We start from the raw sequence: 19,083 nt of genomic DNA on the forward strand, positions 1-19,083 counted from the left end.
GGAGGAATACTCCCTGAGTTGTCTAGTTTCATAGCTGCTTTGGCAGGGCCAGTGTATGACAGATCCCTGTTTGCTGGGGTCTTTATCCTTTGTTGGGTACTAAACTGCTCATGTAGTGGCCAGAAGTTTGTTTGTGATGAAGACATTTTAGTATTGCGACATTAGAATAAGAAAAGTTCACAACAGGAACTACATAAGAACAATCTAACAAAGGTTTCTACATTGATGGGGGCCATGATTTCCAGGCCTCCCCATGTATTGAGGTGCTGTTGGCAGTTGGTATGTGCTGGAGAGGTGAGAATCATTTTTTGAAGTTGTGGCCACTGATGGGCTTCCTATGTTCCAGTTTAGGGCCCCATATCCATGCATATATAAGCAGTACTAATAGGACTTCAAAATAAAAAAAAAAAAACTCAACTACACAAAGAACTATAGGCAACTGTGGAAAGCTAAGAATTGGAGAAGTGGTCTTGCCCAGAGATGAGCACACCAATTGGTTGTTCAGTAGCAAACAGTCATCACTGAAAGCACTAATGGAAGCAACATCATATGGGTTAAACAGGTTAAATTTGGAAATATATCTATATCCACATATCTAAATCTATTTATCTATATCTATCTGTCTATCATCTCTCTCTCCATATATATATATACACACAATAACAATTAGTGAACAAAAGAACTCATGAACTGAAAGAAGAGTGGGGAAAGGTATGTGGGATGGCTTGGAGTCAGGCAAGGGAAGAGAGAAATGTTTTAATTATGTTATAATCTCAAAAGAAGCAAATGAAGGCAAAGATGTAAAGTTGGGACATAATTATGAGTGAGTTAGAAGGAGAAGTGGTGGGATGTATGTGATCATATTACATAGTATATGTGAAATTATTAAAGAATTAAAAATGGAGATAGAATAAAGGATTTTATTTATAACATTTTAGACATTAATTTTGTTACTTTATTGTCAAGAGAGTCTTCAGTATAAAATCAAAGTGAGTTCATCAAGACAGGACCACTAGTAAATTTTTTCCTTTGATTAATCCCTTATCTCAGGCACTGCTTTTCCACATTTTTCAATACAAACCTTCTCAGCCAAGTTCTGTGTTCTTTGAATGCAGCCTCTAAAAGCTGAAATGGAGACATACCTGGAACGCTTTTTGTAAGTATGGCATTGCCATCCAAGATGTCAATCTGAAAGTTACTGCTCCCACAGCAATTCAGGAAAAAGCAGTTGAAAAGCTGATGTTCCCAACTTGGTTCCTCCTCTGGTACCTCTGTAGCTGAGCGTGATCTTTCAAATTAATTCTTAGCTATTAGCCCTTCCCTTTCAGGAAATCTGTTGCATTCAGCACCTAAAGGAGCTAGCAAAGACATCCTACTGAGGATAGTTAGAGAGACTTCACTCCTGTGGAGATGAACAGATAGAGATACAGTTTTCTTATGCTTTCAATTTGAGGCTGATATATTTATATAGACTTAAGTAATACATACTTACATGAATATGTATATAAGTATAAGATGCTTATATGCAACATATTCTTGTAGAATCTCTCAAATAGTTTCTTTCTTTATTGTCTCTAATCTGAAAATTATTTCTTATGCATAATTTCATTAGACATGTAATAATAGTCTTTGAAATTATTTCCACAAACCAGACACTTTTATATTTACAATTTAAAATTGTTTGTATTATATTGACTACTTTGCTGTTCATACATCAACTGTCTTTTGTGTAAATACATTTAAACAAAAATATAACATATTAAGAACCTGTTGTTTTCCAATAATTAATACATAAATACCACACTATATTATTTCATCTTATGTTATAGGGTGATTACTCTTATCAGCAATGTTGCAGTCTTCAGTATGCATCCCATTGCCCCTAAGTATTGGAAAAAGTAACAATTGTCACAGCAGGATTTTGAAACTGAAAGTTTGATTAGAGACTTGTAATTCTACTTCTCTGGATATCAAATTATAGGAGTTAAATTAGTTTCTGCTCTAAAACACAACAACAACAAAAGAGTATAAGAAAGAACAGGAGAAAAGTAGAGATAAGTCAATTCTCTTGACTTACTGGGAGAGGGCAAAAATTAGAAGAAAAATGTAACAGGATTAGTTTTCAAATGTTCAAAAAATGAAATGACCCACAATAGAGCCAATAAGATGTATTAAACTGTGGTGTGTTCAGTACACTATAAATGATACAGCAATGGAAGTTAGCTAACTGCAACCCCAATTGAATTCATTTTTAATCAAAGAGCCCAGTGGACTAATTGATCCTACTCACCTCTAAGGTATTTCATGAAAATAATAGTAAATAATAAAATTAAGTAGGGAGGACATCAAAAGCATATTAATTGTGACATTTCTGATTATTTTTATCAGCAAGAGAAAAGAAATGTCTAGATTAGGACTTCAAATCAATTCCTTATTTTTCTGGGTCAATCAAAAGTTGATTAAACATTTCCTTGCAAGTTTTCCAAGTTAAAACTAAACAACAACCAAGCAAGAAAGGAAGGGCCCAGATACAATGAATACATGATAAGCTGAATACTGTTCTGGAATATCTGTGTGGCCCCAAAATTAAGTGTCTTTATCAGGAAGATTTCATATAACAAAAAGAGCTAGGGCAGTAAAAGTAAGTTACTGGTGTAATTAATGGGAGAAGGCACTACTAGCCAAGGAAAGCATGGCCTCCAGAATCTATGAAAGAGTAGAAATCAAAACTCTATTAGGGACTACATAAGGATCTAGAATTGTTGCTGTGTCTTTATTATAGAATTGCCCCACCTCCCCATGCTTGTGGTTTTATGATTTCTTCTGCAGCTGGTGATGGTATTTTGGGGAACAATAGGGTGACTAGGAAGTGGAACCCATTTGGTTGAGTAGATCAACAACCATAGGCCTTTGACAGTTTTACTAGTCCCTGATTTTTGTGGCTTTCTAGTTCCTGATCTTCCTCTTTGAGACCAGTGTCTGACATGGGCTACCGTGGCCACAGCCAGAACTTTTCCATACTATCCTCCTTGCTGAGATTGATTGAAATCACCTGAAATTTAGAGCCAACATGAACATCATTTGTCTTAATTTTGGTCACAGCAACATGAAAGTGGTTCAGTCACCTGATGATAACTTTATGGTGGTCAAGTGAAATTCATTGACTTAGACTCTGAACCTTCATACTGCAAGAAAATAAACTTAAGTCTTTGTGTGTGTTTGTGTACATGCACACACAGGTGTGTGTGCTGAAAGTATACATGTGTTCATATGTGTTGAGGCCATTAGGTGTCTTCCCCAACTGCTCTTCACCTTTATGTTTTTAGGCAAGAGTCTCACTAAACTGGAGTATACTGATTGAGAGGATGGCTGACCTAGGAGTTCTATGAGATTGGCATATATCTGCTGCCCTAGTCCTGGGGTTACCGGTACACACCCTATATACAGCTTTCATGTGGGTTCTGAGTAATTAAGCCAGGTCCTCCTACTTGAACAGCAGACACTTCTCTGACTTAACCATCTTGCCTGTCCATAAATTTAAGTTATTTTGCTAATTTGCAGTAATTAGTTATAGTAGTTGTAGAAAACTTACCCAGATCATATGACTTTAAATTTTGTTCAAGCAAGTTTTCTTTAATATCTACTTTAAATTGTTTTGCATATGAGAATGTTTGAAAACTTTATATCTGTTTTGCCCTTAGTATTTTACTATAGGTGCTTGTCCACTTTTTCTATGAAATATTACCATTGAAAGATGTTTCTTTTTTTTTTGTTTTTTTTTCTTTTATTATTATTATTATTATTATTATTATTATTTTACAACACCATTCAGTTCAACATAATAGCCACAGAATCCCCTGTTCTCCCCCTCTCGCCCACCCCTCCCCCCAGCCCACCCCCCATTCCCACCCCCTCCAGATCAAGGTCTCCCCCGAGGACCGGGGTTGACCTGGTAGACTCAGTCCAGGCAGGTCCATTCCCCCCTCCCAGACCGAGCCAAGTGTCCCTGCATAAGTCCCAGGATTCAAACAGCCAACTCATGCAACGAGCCCAGGACCTGGCACCAATGCACAGCAAGAGTGGGAGATCCTAGCTGGATCAAGAAAAGAGAGGGAGAACAAGGAATAGGAGACCATGGTAAATGAAGACCACATGAGAAGGGGAGGAAGCAGGGAGCTAGGGAGGCCCACGGAGATCCACAAAGATACCCCCTCAAAAGACTGCTGGCAATGGTCGCGAGTCGGCAGGAACTGACCTACTCTGGTGATGGGATGGCCAGACACCCAAATAGTGGTGCCATAAACCCCATCCAAGAAAGATGTTTCTTGATTTCCATTTGTTTTACAAAAGTAGTTTTTGACATTCACCTGAGTGTTTGTGGCTTCATTATTCATCATAAACATCCCTAAACTAATTGCTTGTCTGAAATTTTAAGCATTGGCTAAAATTTGTCCACTGCTGATCATTGTTTCTTTTTCAAAACATAGGCACTTGTAATTTACTTCTCTATTATGATCTGTCCTCGAAGCCTCCATCAGCTACATAACTACATACTAGTGAACTCAAACTCAGTGTCACCTCATTTAAAAAACATTCACAGTTGCTTTGAAACACTATCTTACACTGTATGGCAACTTATCATTTAGTTTCCAGGCTTCAGAGCTCTGTTCTACTTCCCAGCTCAAGATGTAATGTGTCACATATGCAGCTACCTCACTCTCACCTGAAATTTTATAGATTTTCAGACTTTTAAAACAGTGATTGAGAACTCTGCTCTGTACCTACACAATTATACAGTGCTTACTCATCTGTTCTGCAGGTGATTATTACTAATAATAACAAGTGTTATTGCTAATCATATGACCACACTTCATGTACTTCTCATAATTAAGTGACCTTATTCTTGCTGGCCACTCTAGTATAGTCCTTCCCATCTCCAGGATATTTAAACAGCATAGGTGATTGTCACTTACATCCATACTTTATAATATCCCTTTCTACACTACTGAATTGAACACATTGGAAAATCATCATTCAGCACATATTTTATATATCATAATCTATACATCTGACTTTAATTTCTTCTGGAATATGGCATACAGCCTGTGTTTTTTCTCTATCCTTATGGATCTCTATCTTATGGATCACTACTGTTTTCAGTCTGCTTGGTTTGAATGGTCAGGCTTTCCTTAATTGCTTTCCTTACTCCTACAAATAACTCCATCATTTCAAGGCTCAATTGATTGATTATTTGTTTATGTGGAGGTCTCCTGAGGAAGAAGTCATCTTCAATTTTTTATCTTTTGTTTTCTTTTGTGGATTTTTAATTTTATTGTTTGACACTTCATACATTTGTATAATGAGTTGTAGTCATTTTCATCTGGTTCACTTCTATCATTCCCCTCAATCACCCACTGAAACCCATCTTCTCAACATGACTCTCTCTTTCCATGACTTTCTGTATTTAGCCCACTGACATTAACTTGTCTGAGTATGGGGGATTATTATTTACTGGGGTAAGAACAACTTATCAATGGCTATATGATTTATGAAATAGCATTCATTCTCAAGAAATATTTAGTGGTCAATAATAGCTCAGTAAGGGGTAGAGCACATAGGCCCCTCTCCTATCTACAGTTAAATGTTGTGGTGTCCAGTCATGTACAGTTCTTGTGCTGATGAGCATAGCTGCCATGAGTACATGAATGCATAGGCATTTTGTGTCTACAAGATGTTTTCTTGCTTCATAAATCTTCATTCTCTGGTACTGACATTCTTCCTGCCCTTACATCCAAGATGTTCTTTGAACTTTGGAAGAAATAATGTAGCTTCCTTATTATGTCCAAATACTCTACCATCACTTATTTTTAATATTTGGTACAATTATGAGACTGTGCACTAATCTCAACCTGTTTCAAAAGAAGCTTCTCTGATGAAGGCTGAAACCAACACTAGTCTATGGGCATAAACATGACCACTTGGCAAATTAATAGTAGTAGACTCCTCCATAGGGCCTATTAACTCCTCAACCAAAGGCTCTTGACCAGTTTTACAAAACCAGGTATGAGTTCCCTCAGCATTTCAAACAAATAATTTTGGGAAAACTGAATATACATGTAGAAGAAAGAAATTTTATACTTAGCTCTCATCCTGCATAAAAATTAAAGATCTCACTTTTATGTCTGAAACACTAAAGTTACTAAAGTAGGGATGCAATTAAAAGTATAGTCATAGGTAAGGGCCTTCTGAATAAGCCTCTAGCCACTCATAAATAAGGCCAACAATCAACAAGTGAAATACAAAATTTTAAAAAGTTTCCATACTGTAAAGGAGAATGTTAAGTGGCTGAAGGGGAGCCAGAAAAAAAAAATGATGGATAACTGTAGTCAGAAAGTTTTTCCAGTCCTGCCAGGCCCCCACAGTTCTGTGGCCCACTTATAAAATAATCACTTAAAATCTTATATTAATTATAACTGGTTGGCCATTAGCTCAGGCTTAATACTGACTAGTTCTTACACTTAAATTAACCCATAATTCTTATCTGTATTTAGTCATGTGGCTTGGTTTCTCAGTTCTGCCTTGAGATCTTGTTTCCTCTCTGTCTGGCTGGTGACTCCTGACTCAACCCTTCCTCTTGTCAGAATTCTCCAATGCTGTTGGTGATATTTTATTTGTGATGAAATGTGATATTTTATTTGTATGTTAATAAAGTTGCCTGGAGATCAGAGGTCAAATAGCCATTAAGCAGAAGTCAGGCAGTGGAACCACACACCCTTAATCTGATCATATGGCAGGCAGAGTCTCTGTTTGGTCAAGGACACAGCCAAGTGTGTTGATATGATTCTTTAATCCTAGTACCAACCATAGAGACCTGAAGGTCTGTATGGATAGGCAGTGATGAGGAAGTCATGTGGCTGGGCTTAGAGCCAATGAGAAGGCAGAACAGAAAGGCAATAAACACACAAATCAGACAGGAAGAATCTCTCTCTGGGGAAGCAACGACGGCAAGGTGGTAAGATAAGGTAGTCGTGGCTCTCTGATCTCTTTGGCTATTACCTCTGTATTTGGCTCTGTGTTTCTTATTTAATAAGACTGTTTAGAATTTTGTCTACAGCTTGCCCTGCCTATACTTCCTGTCTGGCTACTGGCCAATCAGTGTTTTATTTATCAACCAATCAGAGCAACAGAATAACATCCCACAGCAGATAACTGACAGAGTGTTAGTTAGTATCTAGAATATGTGAAGAACTTACAAAAACTGTACTTTGAGAAAGCAAACAGCCTAGTTAAAGGCATGCTATATAGAATTGAAGAGAAATGTCTTAAAAGAAGAAACACAAATGGGTAATAAATACTTGGGGAAGACATGAAGGAGCTGGAGAAAGGATAAAATGATGAGGTAGAGAAATGGAAGGGAAGTGAGGAATGATATAATTACATTTAAGCTATTTCAAGAAATTAAGCAAAAAAACTTCAAAAAAGTGTTAAGTGTCTTTAGTCATCAGAGAAACACAGACTAAAACTATTTAGATACTTTATCTTACTCCAGTCACAATGTATATTATTAAGAAAACAAAGGCGGAAGAGATAACTCAGCAGGTCAAAGTGTAAACTGCTCTGGCAAAAGACCTAAATTCAGTTCTCAGAACCTACATAATTTGGTTCATAAACACCTATACATATCATTCTAGGGGATTCGATAACATCTGGCTTCCTCAAACACCTGCATTCACATGCACATACTCTCATATGAATGCACACACATGCATAATTAAACATAATTTTTTTTTAGAAAGAAAACAGGTTACTAGGATTCTATTGAGAATGTGGGAAAAGGGAAAGCTTATTTGCCCTTGGTGGGAATGTAAACTGGTGTAACCACTATAGAAAACAACTTGGAGCTTCAGCCAACAGGTAAAAATTGAACTGCCATGTGATCAGCTATACCACTCATGGAAATATACTCAAAGGAATTCATATCCTACAACAAAGATACCAACACTTTTTTATTTTTATTTTATTTTATAATTTAATTTAATTTTACATATCAGCCACGGATTCACTTGTTTCCCCCCCCCCCCCCGCCCCCCCCCATTCCCATCTCCTCCAGGGCAAAGACTCTCCTGGGGATTGAGTTCAACCTGGTAGATTCAGTCCAGGCAGGTCCAGTCCCCTCCTCTCAGGCTGAGCTAAGTGTCACTGTATAAGCCCCAGGTTTCAAATAGCCAACTCATGCACTGAGTACAGGACCCGGTCCCACTGCCTGGATGCCTCCCAAACAGATCAAGCTAATCAACTGTCTCACTTATCCAGAGGGCCTGATCCAGTTGGGGGCTCCTCAACTATTGGTTTATAGTTCATGTGTTTCCATTCGTTTGGCTATTTGTCCCTGTGCTTTATCCAACCTTGGTCTCAACAATTCTCGCTCATATAAACCCTCCTCTTTCTTGCCAATTGGACTCCTGGAGCTCCACCTGGGGCCTGGCCATGGATCTCTGCATCCAGTTCACTCAGTCATTGGATGGGGTTTCTAGCATGACAATTAGGGTGTTTGGCCATCCTATCACAAGAGTAGGTCAGTTCGGGATTTCTCTTGACCATTGCCAGTAGTCTATTGTGGGGGTATCTTTGTAGATTTCTGTGGACCTCTCTAGCACTTTGCTTCTTCCTATTCTCATGTGGTCTTCATTTATCATGGTCTCTTATTCCATGTTCTCCCTCTCTGTTCTTGATCCAGGTGGGATTTCCTGCTCCCCTAAGCTCTCTTTCCCTCGAACCTTGCCCTTCATTACCCCCACTCATGTCCAGGTTGTTCATGTTGATCTCATCCATTTCTCTGTCATTGGGTGATCCCTGTGTCTTTCTTGAGGTCCTGTTTTCTAGGTAGCCTCCCTGGAGTTGTGAGTAGGAGTCTAGTCATCTTTGCTTTACATCTAGTATCCTTCTATGAGTGAGTAATACCATGTTTGTCTTTCTGAGTCTGGGTTACCTCACTCAGGATGATTTTTTTCTAGATCCATCCATTTGCAAACCTCATGATGTCATTGTTTTTCTCTGCTGAGTAGTATTCCATTGTGTATATGTACCACATTTTATTTATCCATTCTTCAGTTGAAGGGCATCTAGGTTGTTTCCAGGTTCTGGCTATTACAAACAATACTGATATGAACATAGCTGATCAAGTGCCCTTGTGGTATGATTGAGCATTCCTTGGGTATATGCCCAAGAGTGGTATAGCTAGATCTTAGGGGAGACTGATTCCCAGTTTTCTAAGAAAACAGCATATTGATTTCCAAAGTGGTTGTACAAGCTTGCATTCCATCAGCAGTGGAAGAGAGTTCCCCTAGCTCCACATCCTCTCCAGCATAAGGAAGATACCAATACTTATGTGTTCACTGTTGTTCTATTCACAATATCTGGGAAATGAGATGAGGCTAGACATCCAGTGGCTGCAGAATGAACAATGAAAATGTGGTGCATGTAAACAATGGACTTATTTAAGAGACCATCACTAGGAATGGTCTTATTTGAGACCAGTGGACTTATTTGAGACCATTACTAGGAAATTATAGGACACTGAATAAATATTTAGTGAATACACGTGATGTATGTTTAAGGAATGATTCTCAAGTTATTTGAAATTTTAGTGTTGTTGACACCTAACTATGTTTAAGATTAAAATCTATATGCTGACTGTAATTCATTTCAGAATATGAAATACCTTCTTACTTTCATTGTTAATGAAATGAGATATTATATAAAAAGAATTATCTCAGAGTCTCAAAATCTGATTGATGTGAATTGAGTGCTTTTTTATTGAATTGTATTTAAATGAAGAATCTATGTTCTACCAAATTTGCTTAAAATCAATCAAGTTATCAAGGGCATAAAAATACTGGAAGTAGAAATTAATAGCTTATAGAAGAAGCAGCTGAAAAGGAATCTGTATATATAATAAAAGGAAGGTATCCCAAGACAATAATTTTATATATTCAAGACTAGTCAAATTAATTGTACCTCAATCTAATATTTCAGAGAGACTGAAGTAAAGATCTCATTAATAGATACATTAAAGAAAATAAACTAAAAATGGATAACATTCTTAAATAATATGGATTATATTTTCTTAATTCCTAAGTTGTTATGGGTTAATACAGAAGAATTTAGAAATTTCAAACACAAAATAGATAATGCTCTGTCCTGGTGACTATAAAATCATTCTAAATTTGGAATTCTATTCATTGTGTTTCATAAGCTAAACTAGAATATTGTTATAGTATACCTGATGCTGGTACACTGCGTGTGTTGGGGGCAATGAAAAAGATGGAGCCAGAAAGAGAAACAAACAGAGACAGACATACAGAAAGAAAAGAGAAAATTTTATAAAAATAATTTATTTGATATTTTAACCTTTCTAGCTCCACTTTTTAAAAAAATTACTTTTCAAAAACACGAATTTAAATAAAGCTATAGGTTTTTAATATATTCATATCACACTAAGAGCACATCATAAACTTCTATCAATACAGAAGTATATGTGATACTATGATTTGTAATAGAAAATAATGAGTTTCTGAGTTTTCCTTCTGTTTCAAACACTGAACAAAACTGCTTGTTCCTATCACCCTATTGTCCTAGATGTTAAACCAATGCTTTTTATTGAAATTGATTCAGTAAATATATCTGTTAGTAATCTTTGTTCAATTTACATTAGCAGCTAGGGTTAGTATTGATCTTGATGTTATACTCTATTTCAAAAAGAGAAAAGAATCAATCTTATCTCATTCACCTAATGAACAGTTCTTCTTATGACTTACCAAACTATCTTTTGGCATTGAGGTTTTGCAAACAATTAACAAAACAAGTCTTTAACAAAAGGTGAGTGACTCATTTTCCCTAGACTTTAGTTTTTTCTCAAACTTCCCATTTAATTATAAACTGGTATTTAATAAGTACTTGAATATCATTTCCCCTGTTAAATCCAGGAAGAAGATTTTTGCATGACTCAAGGAAAAGGCAGTACAACATTTTTCTCAAAGATGGAAGACTATTCACTAGTAGGTGCCTCTCATATTAAATATCAAATCATTTTGTTCTAAGTTAAAATTATAGGGCTTGAAATTATAATTTTTATATAGTAATGCAAAAATATTTGTCCCAATATTTGTCATATTCTACAATATGAATGTTTAGGATTAATATTGCTTCGTTGTTCATTTTTATAAAAAAGATTATGCTAAACAGAGAATTTTCAAGAGAATAATATCAAATGGCTGAAAGGCACATAAAGAATTATTCAGTATCCATAGCCATCAGGATTTGAAAATAAAAATAAGTCTGAGATTCCATCTTACCCCTGCCAGATTGGCTCAGATCAAAAACTCTAGTGACAACTTATGCTGGAAAGGATGTGGAGCAAGGGGACACTCCTCCACTGCTGGTGAGAGTGAAGACTTCTACAGCCACATTGGAAATCAATATGGAAGTTTCTCAGAAATTTGGGAATTGATCTACCTCAAGATCCAGATATACATTGGGCACAAATACTCAAAGGATGCTCAATCATAGCACACAAGAACACTTGCTCAACTATGTTTATCGCAGCTTTATTATTTAGTATGAGACCTATCTTCAATAGATTTCTAAATATATAATATAGTGCTCTTAACTATAGACAAGAGATAGTGCCATAATCTGTAGATTACTCAACTTTTAAGAGTGAAATGTCCATGACAGCGGTGACAAGCAGAGGCAGGTAGGCCTGCGGCGGAGGCCGGCAGAGACATACAGGCCTGGAGGCGGCCAGCAAAGGTAGACAGGCCCAGTGGCGGCAATAGGCAGAGGTAGGTATGCCCGGAGCAGTGGCCCGCAGAGACATACAGGCCCAGAGGCAGCATGAAGAGGTAGACAGGCACAGCAGCAGCAACAAGCAGAAGCAGGTAGGCCCATGGCGATGGTGGGCAGAGGTAGACTGGCCCTGCAGAGGCAGGCAGGCCCGGTGTGAAGGCAGGCAGGCCCAGCAGGCGGCAACCAAAACACAGTCACAATAAAGAACAGAAACAGAGCTATTATCCCCTGAAGAGCTAGTGAAAACAAACTCTTAATCAAAAGCTTGGAACAGGGACACCTCTAACCCCAACACCTGGGGAAGAAGCTATCTCCATGGGAAAGAACCAGAACGAATCTGAACACTCCATCTGAGGACAACCAAGGGCCCAGCTGCTGATCCTGCCAAACCCAACAACTTGGAGGTGATGGTGAGACTACCCCGCTCAGCTGAAATCCATCCAGGAGAGGGTTCAGATCCCTAGAGTTTGAAGTCTGAAGAAACAAGATCAGCTGAAGAGTTGACGAATGAACAAAACATGACCTGGGAACACAGAAGAAGGTGCTGCCCAGCCACCAAACCAGATCACCAGAATCATAAGTATATATTTCACCTACCGAGATCAGCTGCTCCTGAAGAAACAGACCAATAGCACCAATTTAACCAAGAACTCCTAGTGAACCAAGACTAAAAATTAGAACAAGAGAGGCACTCTCAGACACAGACACCACCTGCACCAAGCAGAGGAAGAGATGAGTAGACACCAGTGCAAAAACACAGGCAACAACATAAAGACCTATATGGTAACATCAGAACCTAGTGATTCTACACCTGCAAGACCTGAACATACCAAGACAGAAGAAACAGAAGAAATCAATCCTAAAAATGACTTTAAAGAGATGATAGAGGCCCTTAAAGAAGAAATAAAACATTCCCTTAAAGAGGAAATAAAAACCTCCCTTAAAGAAGAAATGAAAAACTCCATTAAAGAGGAAATAAAAACTTCCCTTAAAGAAGAAATGAAAAACTCCATTAAAGAGGAAATAAAAACTTCCCTTAAAGAGGAAATGAAAAACTCCATTAAAGAGGAAATAAAAAACTCCCTTAAAGAAATGGAAGAAAAAAACAAACAAAAAATTGGAAAGAAATCAAAGAAAGCCAAGAAAAAGCAATTAAACAGATGAAACATTCCAAGATCTGAAAAATGAATTTGAGACAATAAAGAAAACACATGCTGAGGGAATGCTGGAAATAGAAATCCTGACTAAACAAACAGGAACTACAGAAACAAGCATAACCAACCGATTGCAAGAGATGGAACAGAGAATCTCTGACACTGAAGACACAATAGAGAAAATAGATTCGTCAGTCAAAGAAAACACTAAAGACAAAAAAGTCGTAACACAAAATGTCCAAGAAATTTGGGACACCATGAAAAGACCAAACCTAAGAATAATAGGGATAGAAGAAGGAGAAGAATATCAACTCAAAGGCACAGAAAATATATTCAACAAAATCATAGAAGAAAACTTTCCTAACCTAACGAAAGAAATACCTATGAAGATACAAGAAGCTTAGAGAACACTGAATAGGCTGGATCCAAAAAAAAAAAAAGTCCCTCACCACATAATAATCAAAACACTAAACACACAGAGCAAAGAAAAAATATTAAGAGCCGGAAAGGAAAAAGACCCAGTAACATATAAAGGCAAACCCATCAGAATAACACCAGACTTCTCAATAGAGACTATGAAAGCTAGAAGATCATGGACGAATCTTATGCAGACACTAAGAGACCACAGATGCCAACCCAGACTATTATAGCCAGCAAAACCCTCAATCACCATAGGTGGAGTAAACAAAATATTCCAGGATAAAACAAGATTTAATCAATACCTGTCCACAAACCCAGCCCTACAGAAAGCAGTAGAAGGGAAAATCCAACCCAAAGAAGCTAAACACATCCATGAAAAATCAAGCAATACATAATCCCACACCACTCTCACCAAAAGACAGATCTACCAGACTGAAACTTAACAAAGAAATAAAGGACCTAACAGATGTTATGACTCAAATGGACTTAATAGATATCTACAGAACATTCCATCCTAACACAAAAGAATATACCTTCTTCTCAGCACCCCATGGAACCTTCTCAAAAAGGGTCCACATGCTTGGCTACAAAACAAATCTCAACAGATACAAAAAAACTGGAATAACCTCCTGTATCTTGTCAGACCACCATGCCTTAAAGTTAGACCTCAACAACAACAAAAATTAAAAAAACACCCACAAACTCATGGAAACTGAATAATGCCCACCTGAAACATCAATGGGTCAAGGAAGAAATAAAGAAAGAAATTAAAGATTTCCTAAAATTCAAAATGAAAGTACAACATACCCAGACTTATTGGACACTATGACAGCAGTGCTAATAGGAAAATTCATAGCTCTAAATGCACACATAAAGAATACTATACCAATGAATTAACAGCACAACTGAAAGCTCTAGAACAAAAAGAAACCAAACAGCGAGGAGAAATCGATGCCAGGAAATAATCAAATTGAGGGCTGAAATCAAAGAAATAGAAAACAAGAGAACATTACAAAAATCAATGAAACAAAGAGTTGGTTCTTTGAAAAAACCAAGTTAGACAAACCCCTAGCCAAATTAACCAAAAGGCAAAGAAAGAGCACCCAAATTAACAAAATCAGAAATGAAAAGGGAGAGATAACAACAGACAACGAGGAAATCCAGAGAATCATCAGATCATACTTCAAAAACCTGTACTCCACAAAAATGGAAAACCAGGAAGAAATGGACAATATTCTGGATAAATACCACATACCAAAATTAAATCAAGACCAGATAAACCATTTAAATAGACCAATAACCCCTAAAGAAATAGAGTCATCAAAAGTCTCCCAACCAAAAAGACTCCAGGTCCAGATGGTTTCAGTGCAGAATTCTACCAGACTTTCAAAGAAGAACTAATACCAATACTCTTTAAAGTGTTCCACACACTAGAAACAGAAGGAACACTACCAAACTCTTTTTATGAGGCTACAATTACCCTGATACCCAAACCACACAAAGATGCAACAAAGAAAGAGAACTACAGACCAATCTCCCTCATGAACATTGATGCAAAAATACTCAACAAAATATTGGCAAACCAAATCCAAGAATACATCAAAACAATTATCCATCACGACCAAGTAGGATTCATTCCAGGGATGCAAGGATGGTTCAACATATGAAAATCAGTCAATGTAATATACCATATAAACAAACTGAAAGAAAAAAACCACATGATCATCTCATTAGATGCTGAAATATCCTTTGACAAAATCCAACACCCCTTCATGATAAGGGTCTTAGAAAGACCAGGAATACAAGGAACATTTCTAAACATAATAAAGGCAATTTATAGCAAGCCAACAGCAAACATCAAATTAAACGGAGAGAAACTCAAAGCGATACCACTAAATTCAGGAACAAGACAAGGCTGTCCAGTCTCCCCATATTTATTCAATATAGTACTAGAAGTTCTAGCTACAGCAATAAGACAACAAAAGGAGATCAAAGGGATACAAATTGGCAAGGAAGAAGTCAAACTTTCACTATTTGCAGATGATATGATAGTATACATAAGTGACACCAAAAACTCTACCAGGGAACTTCTACAGCTGATAAACTCCTTCAGTAAAGTGGCAGGATACAAAATCAACTTCTATAGCTTATAAACACCTTCAGCAACATAACAGGATACAAGATCAACTCAAAAAAATCAGTAGCCCTCCTATACACAAATGATAAAAGGGCTGAGAAAGAAGTCAGAGAAACATCAGCCTTTATAATAAACACAAATAATATAAAATACCTTGGGATAACACTAACTAAACAAGTGAAGGACCTTTTTGATAAGAACTTTAAATCGCTAAAGAAAGAAATTGAAGAAGATATCAAAAATGGAAGGATCTCTCATGCTCATGGATAGGTAGGATTAACATAGTAAAAATGGCAATCTTACCAAAAGCAATCTACAGATTCAATGCAATACCCATCAAAATCCCAACACAATTCTTCACAGACTTGAAAAGAAAAATACTCAACTTCATATGGAAAAACAAAAGACCCAGGATAGCTAAAAGATTCCTATACGATAAAGCAACCTTTGGAGGCATCACCATCCCTGACCTCAAACTCTACTATAGAGCTATAGTAATAAAACCAGCTTGGTACTAGTATAAAAACCAACATATGGACCAATGGAATTGAATTGAAGACCCTGACATTAATCCATGAACATATGAACACCTGGTTTTGGACAAAGGAGCTAAAACTATACAATGGAAAAAAAAGTATCTTCAACAACTGGTGCTGGCATAACTGGATGTCAATATGTAAAAGATTACAAATAGATCCATGTTTTTTTAATTTATTTTACAACACCATTCAGTTCAACATAATAGCCACAGATTCCCCTGTTCTCCCCCTCTCGCTCCCCTCCCCCTCCCCGCAGCCCACCCCCCATTCCCACCTCCTCCAGATCAAGGTCTCCCCCAAGGACCGGAGTCGACCTGGTAGACTCAGTCCAGGCAGGTCCAGTCCCCCCCTCCCAGACCGAGCCAAGCGTCCCTGCATAAGTCCCAGGATTCAAACAGCCAACTCATGCAACGAGCTCAGGACCCGGCACCAACGCACAGCTGCCTCTCAAACAGATCAAGCCAAAAGACTGTCTCACCCATTCAGGGGGCCTGATCCAGTTGGGGGCCCCTCAGCCTTTGGTTCATAGATCCTGTGCTTCCATTCATTTGGTTATTTGTCCCTGTGCTTTATCCAACCTTGGCTTCAGCAATTCTCGCTCATATAAACCCTCTTCTTTCTCACTAATTAGACTCCCAGTGCTCCACCAGGGGCCCAGCCATGGATGTCTGCATCCAGATTCCTCAGTCCTTGGATGAGGTTTATGGCACAACTATCAGGGTGTCTGGCCATCCCATCACCAGAGTAGGTCAGTTCCTGCCGTCTCTTGACTATTGCCAGCAGTCTTTTGCGGGGGTATCTTTGTGGATCTCCGTGGGCCTCCCTAGCTCTCTGCTTCCTCCCCTTCTCATGTGGTCTTCATTTACAATGGTCTCCTATTCCATATCTGTCACCATGCACAAAACTCAAGTCCAAGTGGATCAAAGACCTGAACATAAATCCAGTTACACTAAACTTAATAGAAAAAAAGTAGGAAGCATTCTTGAACGCATTGGCACCGGAGACCATTTCCTAAATAAAACACCAACAGCACAGACCCTGAGCACAACAGTTAATAAATGGGACCTCTGGAAATTGAGAAGCTTTTGCAGGGCAAAAGACACAGTCAATAAGACAAAAAGACAGCCTACAGAATGGGAAAAGATCTTCACCAACCCCACATCTGACAGAGGATTGATCTCCACAGTATATAAAGAACTCAAGAAACTAGACATCAAAATACTGAACAGTCCAATTAAAAAATGGGCTAAAGAACTAAACAGAGAATTCACAAAACAAGAATCACAAATGGCTGAAAGACATTGAAAGAAATGCTCAACATCCTTAATCATCAGAGAAATGCAAATCAAAACAATTCTGAGATACCACCTTACACCTATCAGAATGGCTCCGATCAAAAACACCAATGACAGTCAATGTTGGAGAGGATGTGGAGCAAAGGGAACACACCTCCACTGTTGGTGGGAATGTAAACTTGTACAACCACTGTGGAAATCAGTATGGCGGTTTCTCAGAAAATTAGGAATTGAACTACCTCAAGACCCAGCCATCCCACTCTTGGGCATATACCCAAGGAATGCTGATTCATACCATAAAGATACATGCTCAGCTATGTTCATAGCAGCACTATTTGTAATAGCCAGAACCTGGAAACAACCTAGATGCCCATCAACGGAAGAATGGATGAAAAAAATGTGGTACATATACACAATGGAGTACTACTCAGCAGAGAAAAACAATGAAAGCATGAATTTTGCAGGTAAATGGATGGAACTAGAAAAAATCATCCTGAGTGAGGTAACCCAAACCCAGAAAGACAGTCATGGTATGTACTCACTCATAAGTGGATTCTAGATATAAAATAAAGAACAATCAGACCACAGCCCATAGAACCATGGAGGCTATATATATAGCATGGAGTTCCCTAGGACGGCTGTGGTTTATAATTAATTTCGGTTTTACTCAATTACTGAAAAAAAAAATAGTCAAACGAATGGAAACACATGAACTATGAACCAATGGCTGAGGGGCCCCCAGCTGGATCAGGCCCTCTGAATAGGTTAGACAGTTGATTGACTTGATCTGTTTGGAAGGCAACTAGGCAGTGGGACCAAGTCCTGTACTCATTGCATGAGTTGGCTGTTTGAAACCTGGAGCTTATGCAGGGACACTTGGCTCAGTCTGGGAGGAGGGGACTGGACCTGCCTGGATTGAGTCTACCAGGTTGATCTCAGTCCTTGGGGGAGGCTTTGCTCTGGAGGAGGTGGGAATGGGGGGTGGGCTGGGGCGAAGGGGAGGGGTGAGAGGGGGAGAACAGGGGAACCCGTGGCTGATATGTAGAACTGAATGGTACTGTAAAATAAAATAAAAGGAAAAAAATTTAAAAAAAAGAAAAAAAGAGTGAAATGTCTTTCTCATTTTCCATCAAGTAATGTAGTTCATTAACATTTGTTTTATCATCCATACTCTCAGAACCATAATGTCTTAAACTCAGTGGCTTACAATGAACATAAATTTAGTTAGTGTTCACAGCTTTAGAGTCTGGCAAGTCACAGTCAGGGCATCAGTACTCCTGGTATCTGTCTTTCCTAGACCATAACTGCCTGCTGTGTCTTTACATAAGGGAAAAACTAAAACAGCTGCTGTAACATATTGATTACAATATCCATTTAATTGCTGCTATTTCAGCAGGAGAAATAAAAAATAATACATTCCTCCTATTTTCAGAAATCAACAGATTATGAAACAAAGCTGTGTTAAGCAAACATATATTATGCTCAGTATTATATTATAGTATAGTATATTATTATGTTTTATATTATATACATATGTTGACTCTAGTGATCTATATATATGTTGCTAAAGCTAAGTAATTTTCAGAAAATAAAAAAAACTTATTTTTCATACTTGTTTTCCATTATTATAAGAGAATTGCAGGAGAATAAAGGGAGAACTGAGGTATAAATGCATCTGTAGGAGTGGAAAA

Source organism: Peromyscus maniculatus, chromosome 2 (genome assembly GCF_049852395.1).
Source record: "Peromyscus maniculatus bairdii isolate BWxNUB_F1_BW_parent chromosome 2, HU_Pman_BW_mat_3.1, whole genome shotgun sequence".
Taxonomy (NCBI): Eukaryota; Metazoa; Chordata; class Mammalia; order Rodentia; family Cricetidae; genus Peromyscus; species Peromyscus maniculatus.